This window comes from Ovis aries, chromosome 3 (assembly GCF_016772045.2).
Source record: "Ovis aries strain OAR_USU_Benz2616 breed Rambouillet chromosome 3, ARS-UI_Ramb_v3.0, whole genome shotgun sequence".
In the NCBI taxonomy this organism is placed as follows: Eukaryota; Metazoa; Chordata; class Mammalia; order Artiodactyla; family Bovidae; genus Ovis; species Ovis aries.
Genome location: NC_056056.1, coordinates 99,645,457 through 99,656,786, shown reverse-complemented (window position 1 = coordinate 99,656,786; position 11,330 = coordinate 99,645,457).

Here is an 11,330-nt window from a genome sequence, read left to right as displayed (position 1 = left end):
GAGCAAGGTTTGTACACTGAGTTGTTTCCACACTCTTGAGAACACTTTCTTTGAGTGGGTGTTCAGAAAGAAAATGCACATAGATGTAAGCTTCCCATCTATCAGGTGCTGTTGGCTGGTACTGACTATACCTGGCTTAGAATCTTTATTTTAATGTTTTGGGGAGCCGCCTTCCCCTCAGATGGATGCTGTGTTCCCCAAGCACACCTGGGGCACACCCAGACAGGGTGACGTCATCACCGTATGTGTCATCCCTCTAGCTCCTTTTTTTTTTTTTAATAAAATAATTGGAAGGTCTGAGTGGTCAAGAGTAACCCCTGAGAGAATCTTGACACCTGTAGACATCGGCTTATCCATCCCAGGCTGCTCTGGTCTAGTGTTTGATTGCAGGTATGAGAACAGCTTAGTAGATCTCAGCACTGCTGAAGATTCGTTTAAGGCTTTTCCTCAAGCACCAAAGACTATGTGTGTGAGTCGCTCAGTCGTGTCCAACTCTGTGACCTCACGGGCTGTAACTTGCCTAGGCTCCTCTGTCCATGGGATTTCCCAGCCAAGAATAGTGGAGAAGGTAGACATTCCCTTCTCCAGGGTATCTTCCTAACCCTAACTATCAGTTCAGTTCAGTTCAGTCGCTCAGTCATGTCCGACTCTTTGTGACCCCATGAACTGCTGCACGCCAGGCCTCCCTGTCCATCACCAACTCCCGGAGTTCACTCAGATTCACGTCCATCGAGTCAGTGATGCCCTAACTATAGGTACCAGTTATCTAAAAACAGCTACAATATAGGCCAATGATTTGTAAAAATGAGAATATGAACCTATACTTTAGCTAAATATTAGTATATTAAATTAATGTAATTAATCTTAATTACATACAATTTTATATATATGGTGGTGGTGGTGTTTTAGTCACTAAGTCGTGTCCGACTCTTGCGACCCCATGGATTGTAGCCTGCCAGGCTCCTCGGTCCATAGAATTCTCCAGGCAAGAATACTGGGGTGGGCTGCCATTTCCTTCTGACATGTACATGTATATTATCTTCCCTTGTAGCTCAGTCGGTAAAGAGTCTGCCTGCAGTGCAGGAGACCCAGGTTCAATCTCTGGGTCAGGAAGATCCCCTGGAGGAGAAAATGGCAACTCACTCCAGTATTCTTGCTTGGGGAATCCCATGGACAGAGGAGCCTGGTGGGCTACAGTCTATAGGTTCACAAAGAGTTGGACATGACTGAATTGACTATGCATGCATACATATATATATGAATATTTTGTTTTGACCTTGCTACTTAGCTCTGTGGCCTTGGTTAAGGTCTCCTTGAGACTTTAAATCTCAGTTTCCTTGTTGGCAAAACTAAGATTTAGCTGTTGTAACATGAGGCTCAAATGAGAAAGGCCGTGTAAAAACTTGAGCTAAAAAGCCCAGTTAAGTGAAGCCCAATTAAATTAAATAAATCCCTTTGATGTTATAGAAACATGAACTTACCGCTGACAACTCAGTGAGTCTTCACAAAATCAAGTTTTGGAAATATGCTATGATTTATTTATCCTATATACTGCAGATGGACCCAGGCAGTTTCTAGGTTTTGGCTGTTATATATAGAACTGCTATGAATATTTGTCTTTTGATGGACATTTCTACACTTTTCTGTTGGTTGTAAGCCCAGGAATGAAATTCCTGGGTTGGAGGATATGCCTATGTTTCTGGGTGATTGTTGCTGTTGTTTAGTTGCTAAGTCATTTCCAACTCTTTGTGACCCCAAGGACTGCAGCAAGCCAGGCCTCCCTGCCCCTCACTCTCTCCTGGAGTTTGCCCAGGTTCATGTCCATTGAATCAGTGATGCTAGATAGTAGTAAATATTGCCTCACAGTTTCTTAAATCTGTTTTACTCATATGTGCTCCCAGCAGGAATGTTGGAGAACTCCATTCATTGAGATTTTTACAATAATTTTCTCTGTTTTCCTCTATTCTGGTATTTTCTTTCTTTTTCATCATTTTGGTAGGTGTGTCCCGGTATCTCATTCTGGCTTAAACTGAGTTTCCCGGATGACTAATAAAGTTGAACATTAAAGAAAAATATCTATTTGAATATTCTCTTTTGGTAACTATCTCTTCAGTCTTTTGTTCATATTTCTATTTTTTAAAAAATTGTTTATTTCTGGCTGTGCCCATATTTGCTGCTGTGTGGTGTTTTCTCTGTTGCGTCAAGTGGGGGCACCACTCTCTACTTGCGGTGCCTGGGCTTTCCATCGCGGTGGCTTCTCTTGTTGTGCAGCACAGACTCCAGGGCGTGTGGGCTTCAGGAGTTGTGGTGCACAGGCTCCTCGGCACACGGGGTCTTCCCAGACCAGGGGTGGAACCCGTGTCTCCTGCACTGGCAGGTGGATTCTTTACCACTGAGCCACCCAGGAAGCCCTCCTATTTCTATTGGGTCATTCGTAATTTTCTTATTGACCTGCAGGAGTTTTTAGTATGTTCTAGATAAGAATACTTTGTCAGATATGTCAGTTGCAAATTTCTTCTTCAACTCTGTGGATTGGATTTTTACTCTCCTAATAGTGTCTTTGGATGAACAGTCTTGATTTATCAATATTGCTTCACTTTTGGTTGGAATTATTTTCTGTTCTGTTGAATAAATCTTTGTCTACTCCCAAGTCATGAGGACTTCCTTCTGTGTTTTCCTTAAAATCCTTTGCTGTTTTACCTTTCACATTTAGATCAGCAGTTTACCTACTATTGATTTTTGCATATGGTGTTAGGTGGTGTTTTGAGGTAGGGCTTTAATTTTTCCATTTGATTGTTGACATGACTCTTTTGTAGAAAAGAACACTGCTCCCCCCACCCCTTGACTATTGTTCCTCTCGCCTCCTCAGTCAGTTTTTGCTGGTTTTGGCTGCCCTGGGTCTTCATTGAGGTGTGCAGGCTTTCTCTGGGTATGGTGCTCAGGGAGGTTCCTCTAGCTGCGGTGCAAGGATTTCTCTAGCTGCGGCACATGCACCTAGTTGGCTCTTGGCACATGAGAGCTTCCTGGACCACGGATAGACCCCATATCCCCTGAATTGACAGGCAGATTCTTAACCACTGGACAACCAGGGAAATCCCAGAAAGTTTTACTTTTGCCAGATAATGTGCAAAAGAGGCTCAGATGATGTTATTATGTGTCAAGCGTGTCCCCTGTTATTCTTCAGGCGCATGAGATGTTTAAACTCAGCCCCATCAGATTGGCAGTTTTGAAGCCTAGCTGGACCCTGGTGTACCCCTGTGTCATCACTGAGGCTTCTCTGGGCTTTTTGTAGACAGCCTTGTTACTCTCTTTTTTCTCTAGTTCTGAAAAATTGTGAGAGATCCAGGCATGCCCCCCAGAGACTCACAACCCTGCTCTCCAGTGTCCAGTCCCCAGAGATGAAAAATCTGATCTTGAGGGGAAGAAAAGGTTATGGGCATGAGACAGGCCCTGTCTGCTGGGAGGTTTTGACTTGTGATTGCTTCAAGACTTCAGGAGATCTCTTTCTGTATTTGAAAAGCTTTTAAGCCTTCTTCGCCAGTTACCTACCCTACCCAGGCCTCAGCAAATGTCTTATTTTGCAACTTGTCATGTATATGGGCTTCCCTGCTGGCTCAGCTGGTAAAGAATCCACCTGCAATGTGGGAGACCTGGGTTCTATCTCTGGGTTGAGAAGATCCCCCGGGAGAAGGGAACAGCACCCCACTCCAGTATTCTGGCCTGGAGAATTCCAGGGACTGTACAGTTATGGGGTCGCAAAGAGTTGGACACGACTGCACGACTTTCACCTTAATGCATTTGGGAGCCCTCAAGTTCCTAAGCTGTCAGAGTTGTCCCACATGACTATGAAAAACTTCACTGGTTTCTCTTTTTCCAGCCACATCCTACATTTGAGCCAAGTTCTGTTCTCGGCTTGTAGTCAGGATTGGTTAATATCAGAGAAAAAAATAGCTGGTGATTACAAGTTCGTAATGTAATTGTTCTCTCTTTTCTAAAAAATGTCTTCTGCTCCTTATTGCTTCCACAGGTCTCTGATGTTTTTTAAAAAGTAAGCTTCTTAAATTTATTTATATTTATCCAGCAGTCATGGCAAAGACCTAGCTTGTGTTTTTTCTATTACATCTTCCCCAGAAGAAGTAGTTCTTGCTGGTCTTATCTTGATCTTCATTTCCCAGCTGGTTATATAAGCCCATGTTTCTCAGGGTTCCTTAAACCAGTTTTTTTTTTTTTTAATCTTCCTTATTCATTTCCTCATTCATGAGATAAATAACACTGTGGCCCATGCCAAAAATAACACTGAAAATTCTACTTTGGACGCAACATGAACTCAGAGAACAGAGCGCAGGGAAGCATGTTTGTAATACTAGTTCCTCTAGAAGCAGAGCTCTTGTTCGTCAGATGTGGGGCTTATCTGCGCTTCGGGGTAGATGAGAGGGGAGAAGAGCAAACTGAAGTCCAAGTTTTCTTGCCTGGAGAATCCCATGGACAGAGGAGCCTGGCAGGCTGCAGTCCATGGGGTCACAAAGACTCAGAGGCAGCTAAGCACCTGGGCACAGCACGTAGAGGGTGAGACGGTTAGGTAGCATCACTGACTCAATGGACATGAATCTGGACACACTCCAGGACACAATGAAAAGACAGGGGAGCCTGATGTGCTGCGGTCCAAGGGGTCACGAAGAGTCAGACACAACTTAGTGGCTGAACAGCAATGAAAATATGTATGCTATATTAATAACTGGGCTCTTTGCTGCACACCTGAAACCAATACAACACTGTACATCAACTTTCCTTTAACACAAAAAATAAAATAATTTTTCAAAAAGTGAAAAAGAGAAAGTTCTGTGTTGTCAGATATTGAATTCAGGAAATGACAGTGTGTGTTACTATTTCAGTGTGTACGTGTGTGTGTGCACGCACGTGTCTGTGCAGGCACTCAATCATGCTTGATTCTTTGCAACCCCGTGGACGGTAGCCCACCAGGTTCCTCTGTCCATGGGATTTTCCAGGCCAGAATACTGGAGTGAGTTGCCATTTCCTATGTCAGAGCTGAGAATATGTGACTTGGCCCCTGAATATGGGTCGTTGTGTCTGTGTGTGAGGGGATGCTACATTTATGCTTAGAATGATAAAGATGACACTTTTATACTTGATTGATTTCCTAAAATATTAACTCACAAGCCCAGCAGTATGTGGAAGTCTATTTCCTAGGATAAATATTTTATCCTGTGAAGTAACAACAGACAGTTCTCTGATGCACACACAGTAACATACGCACTAATACACACACTTTCATCAAGAGGCAGTTTAGTTCTTTGCTTTCTGCCATAAGGATGGTGTCATCTGCATATCTGAGGTTATTGATATTTCTCCCAGCAGTCTTGATTCCAGCTTGTGCTTCATCCAGTCCAGCATTTCTCATGATGTACTCTGCATATAAGTTAAATAAGCAGGGTGACAATATACAGCCTTAGTTCAGAAAACTAAGATCATGGCATCTGGTCCCATCACTTCATGGAAAATAGATGGGGAAACAATGGAAACAGTGAGAGACTTTATTTTGGGGGGGCTCCAAAATCACTGCAGATGGTGACTGAGGCCATGAAATTAAAAGACTCTTGTTCCTTGGAAGAAAAGTTGTGACCAACCTAGACAGCATATTAAAAAGCAGAGACATTACTTTGCTAACAAAGGTCCATCTAGTCAAAGCTATGGTTTTTCCAGTAGTCATGAATGTGAGAGTTGGACCATAAAGAAACCTGAGCACCAAAAAATTGATGCTTTTGAACTGTGGTGTTGAAAAAGACTCTTGAGAGTCCCTTGGACAGCAAGGAGATCCAACCAATCCATCCTAAAGGAAATCAGTCCTGAATATTCATTGGAAGGACTGATGCTAAAGCTGAAGCTCCAATACTTTGGCCACCTGATGGGAGGAACTGACTCATTGGAAAAGACCCTGATGCTGGGAAAGACTGAAGGCAGAAGGAGAAGGAGACAATAGAGGATGAGATGGTTGGATGGCATCAATGGACATGAGTTTGAGTAAACTTCAGGAGTTGGTGATGGACAGGGAGGCCTGGTGTGCTGCAGTCCGTGGGGTCCCAGAGAGTCAGACATGACTGAGCAACTGAAATGAGCGCATACATAAATAGGTTAGTGGAACAGAACAGAATATTAAAAATAAAGGTCCGTATGTACGAACAATGTGGGACTGAATTACAAATGGGTATGTGAAAGTTTTAGAGGTGATGTATATGTTCATTCTCTTGATTGTGGCGATGATCTTATAGGCTTATATATATGTCAAAACTTGGAGAATTTTCCACTTCGAATTTTCCCAAGAGTTTAACCTTTGAACTGTACACTCTCCATCCACTGCAGTACCCCTTCGTATTGCTGCCTCATGAACCGAGCACTTTTTCTGATAGTCACCTAGGTATGATTCTTGCACAGTGGTAGTGATGATGCCGTTTTTTATAGTGATCATGGGGGAAAAGGACCCAACCTGACCTCTATTGGAAAAGGAGGTTACAGTGATGATAATGGAAGAGGGAATTTCCCTGTGGTCCAGTGGTTAAGAATCCACCTTGCGATGCATGGGATGTAGGTTTGATCCCTGGTTAGGAAAATAAGACCCTCCATGCCTCGGAGCAACTGAACTCAGGAGCCACAACTGGAGATTCCTTGGGTGGAAACAAAGATCCTACATGCTGTAACTAAGACCCGACACAGCCAAATGAATAAATATTTTAAAAGAAGGTTAAAGGAGAGGAAGCCAACTTCTCCATTAGGGAGAAAAATTCCATTTTTTAGAAAATAAATTCTGTTTTATCTGATGATGTTTCACTACAATATAGTTTTCTTTTTCTTTGAAAGCAAGAAAATTCCACGGACAGAGGAGCCTGGAAGGCTACAGTCCATGCGGTTGCAAAGAGTCAGACACGACTTAGTAACTGAGCACAAAAGCAAGAAGACAAGAGAGGGACCCTGATGAGTTTTCATTTTTAAATTGCAAAATACTTGAAGTTTATAATGGAATAAAGGTACCGTATAAAGGACTTAAGCTAAAAAACCTGCCCTCTTCAACAGGTCAGTTGTGCTCACAGCTACTTGTCCAGAGCTAGTTAGTTGGCCCCCACCATACCACAAGGGAGGTCGTGAAATTGGGGAGCATGTACATGTTTAATGAGCACGAATTGTCTCTGCCTTGTCATCCCAGTGTGGGCCTCCTTTTGAGCCCTTTATTCTCTTCCTGGTTTGTGTACCCTCATACCAATTCTTTAATTACAGGGGCTTTAGAATAAGTTTTTCCCCTGGAGAAGGAAATGGCAACCCACTCCAGTATTCTTGCCTGGAGAATCCCATGGACAGAGGAGCCTGGTAGGCTACAGTCCACGGGGCTGCAAAGAGTTGGACACGACTGAGCGACTTCAATTCACTTCACTTCACTTAGAATAAGTTTGGGTGGCTGCTTTATTCAAGTGCCCTGATCTGATTTTCTTTTTCAATATTCTTTAAAAGTTATTTTGGGGCTTCCCTGGTGGCTCAGATGGTAAAGAATCTGCCTGCCATGCAGGAGACCCAGGTTCAATCTCTGGGTCAAGAAGATCCCCTGAAGAAGGGAATGGCTACACACTCCAGTATTTTTGCCTGGAGAATTCCATGGACAAAGAAACCTGGCAGCTTGAGTTTACTGCTTTTAACCTTTTTTCAAATATATAATCTTAAAGTTAAAAATTGCCCCTTTATACTGTTAGTTTTGATATATAGTTTTTAAAAAGTATGATTTAATTTTTTTTACCATATATAATTTATTAGAAAAATCTAATTTAGAATATTCTGAATATGACATTTTTTCTCATTTCCAATTTATTTATTTATAAAATTTAAATTTATTTATTTTAATTGGAGGCTAATTACTCTATAATATTGTATTGGTTTTGCCATACATCAATATGAATCCGCCACGGGTGTACATGTGTTCCGCATCCTGAACCCCCTCCCTCCTCCCTCCCCATACTATCCCTCTGGGTCATCCCAGTGCACCAGCCCCAAGCATCCTGTACCCTGCATCAAACCTGGACTGGCGATTCATTTCTTATATGATATTATACATGTTTCAATGGCATTCTCCCAAATCATCCCACCCTCTCCCTCTCCCACAGAGTCCAAAAGATTGTTCTATACATCTGTGTCTCTTTTGCTGTCTTGCATACAGGGTTATCATTACCATCTTTCTAAATTCCATATATTATAATTTCTGTTATTACCATAAGTTAGGTAGATGTGTGTGTTTACATTTCCAAATATGTGTGTCTTTGTAATTCTAACTTTAATTGCATTGTAGTAAGAAAATAGAGTCTGTGTCTGATTCCAATAATTTGAAATTTGTTCTAAACTTACAGTCTCATTTCAGAATCACTTTTATTAAATAGTACATGTGTCTTCTTTTAGTCTGCCTGTTTTTTATATTCTTTTGCCCCTTACTATGTTTTGATTCTCTTTCAGTTTTTAAAACACACACACACACACATATATATGAAAGTGGAAGTGTTAGCTGCTCAGTCATGTCTGACTCTTTGTGACCCCATGGACTGTAGCCCACCAGGCTGCTCTGTCCATGGGATTCTCCAGGCAAGAACACTGGAGTGGGTGGCCATTTCTTCCCCCAGAGGATCTTTTCAACCTGGGGATTGAACCTGCATCTCCTTCATTGCAGGCAGATTCCTTACCATCTGAACCACCAGGAAAGGCCGTATATAAATGTATTTGTTTTATATTCCATGTCTGATCATTCAGTAGTTGAAGGTTTGTTTTTTTTTTCTTTTGTCAGCCTGGTTCTTCTTTTTCGTCTGTCAATGCTTAATAGCTTATGTACTTTTATCTGTAGATTTTCGGTTGTGAAGTCATGTCTGTTAGACATCTATCAGTGAAAGTTTTTTGAGGCTCGTTTCTAGTGTCTTCCTCCAGAGATTATTTAATTTCCTCAGCCAAGAGATTTAGGACTACCAAAATTGCCTTCTGCCTTTTCAAAGCATATAAAAGTGTGTAAAATCAGGCTCTAACCCACTACCAAGGTGTGTCAGAGGGCACGTATTTTCATGGGAGATGCCAGTTCTTTGTCAGCCATCACCTAAAGACAAGACTGAGACAACCAGTTTTCCCTGCTCTTTGCCTCTAGGGTTATCTTTCATGAGTTCATACTTTTAGAAAGTTTTAATCCTTTGTGAGTTCTACCTTTTTGTGTGAGATGCTATGCTTTCCATCTTACTCTTCATCCTGTGTGGTTGAAATCTTTGTCCTCAGTCTATTGGCAGAAGGGGTCCTAAGTCAGTTTGGTGGGAATCTCTGGCCATTGACTTTCCATATAAGCCATGCAATACATCAATATTTGCGTGCGTGCTAAGTCACTGCCATTGTGTCTGACGTTATATGTGCATATAATTTATGTATGATTATATATATATATATGTAGTGTCAACCTTTCGTCATGTAAAATGTTAATGATGACTAATGATGACTTTTCTTCCCACCTCTCTAGAAGAAAGATTTTTAAGGTAAAATCACACCAATACTTGGGCTTCCCAGGTGGTACTAGTGGTAAAGAACCCGCTTGCCAATGCAGGAGACATAATGAGACACGGGTTCAATCCCTGGATTGGGAAGATCCCCTGGAGAAGGAAATGGCAACCCACTCCAGTGTTCTTGCCTGGAAAATCCCATGGACAGAGGAGCCTGGTGGGCTACAGTCCACGGGGTCGCAAAAGAGCCGGATATGACTGAAGAGACTTAGCAGCAAGTCAATATCCACCGGGTATTTAAAGAATCGAACGTGAAGAAACAATGACAGTAAAAGGATTATGGTGCCTGTATGCATGGGCCAAGGGAGTGTTGATAACTGTGCCTCGTGGTGAGAGTTAGGGGGACATGTGGGTGTGGAGTGAGCCTGTGGGAGAGCTGGAAGGAGTGCTCAGATAGCCAAGTTGATTGTGCTGATTGCCCCTCACCCCCACTCACATTGGATGTGCAGATGACACCACCCTTATGGCAGAAAGTGAAGAAGAACTAAAGAGCCTCTTGATGAAAGTGAAAGAGGAGAGTGAAAAAGTTGGCTTAAAGCTCAACATTCAGAAAACTAAGATCACGGCATCTGGTCCCATCACTTCATGGCAAATAGATGGGGAAACAGTGGCTGACTTTATTTTTCTGGGCTCCAAGATCATTGCAGATGGTGACTGCAGCCATGAAATTAAAAGACGCTTCCTCCTTGGAAGGAAAGTTATGACCAACCTAGACAGCATATTAAAAAGCAGAGACATTACTTTGTCAACAAAGGTCTGTCTAGTCAAGGTTATGATTTTTCCAGTAGTCATGTATGGATGTGAGAGTTGGACCGTGAAGAAAGCTGAGTGCCGAAGAATTGATGCTTTTGAACTGTGGCGTTGGAGAAGACTCTTGAGAGTCCCCTGGACTGCGAGAAGGTCCAACCAGTCCATCCTAAAGGAAATCAGTCCTGAATATTCATTGGAAGGACTGATGCTGAAGCTGAAACTCCAATACTTTGGCCACCTGATGCGAAGAACCAACTTATTTGAAAAGACCCTGATTCTGGGAAAGATTGAGGGCAGGAGGAGAAGGGGATGGTTGGATGGCATCACTGACTCAATGGACGTGAGTTTGGGTAGACTCCAGCTGTTGGTGATGGACAGGGAAGCCTGGTGTGCTGTGGTGCATGGGGTCGCAAAGAGTCACGACTGAGCAACTGAACTGAACATCCTCAGGACAGCCCTCTGGCCCACATCCTACTGTCTTTGACTGTAGGGTTCCTGAAAGTAGAATTTTCAAATCTGTATTCTCAGGCCAATTCAGCACTTGACACAAGTTTGCGATAGGGAAATGCTGAACAACCACAGGGGAAGTACTCAGTGGGTGGGTAAACTTGTTCGAGCTAGGACAGAGCTCAGCTGATCACACAGTCACACTGATCCTCCCAGAGGGGGAGAGTTGAGGCAAAGAGGTGGACAACGAGCCTGACTTGGCTTGGCAGCTGTGATTCCTGGGAGTCTTGGCAGCTAGAAGATAGGAAGAGACTGAGGATGCAGAATACAGAAAGGCTCAGAGAGACAGAAAGAAAACCAGAATAGAGATGGTTCACTGAGTCAGATGCTCCCGAAGGAAAATGTTGTTTTCATTTTATTTCTGTGGCACATTGTTTTTTAAAGAAAAGAACAAAGAAAGTTACAGAAAACCAAATAATTGCATACACCAGCTTACTATTCTAAGTGCTTTATGTGTATTATCTCACTTTTGGGGATATTTTATTTTTAACACCA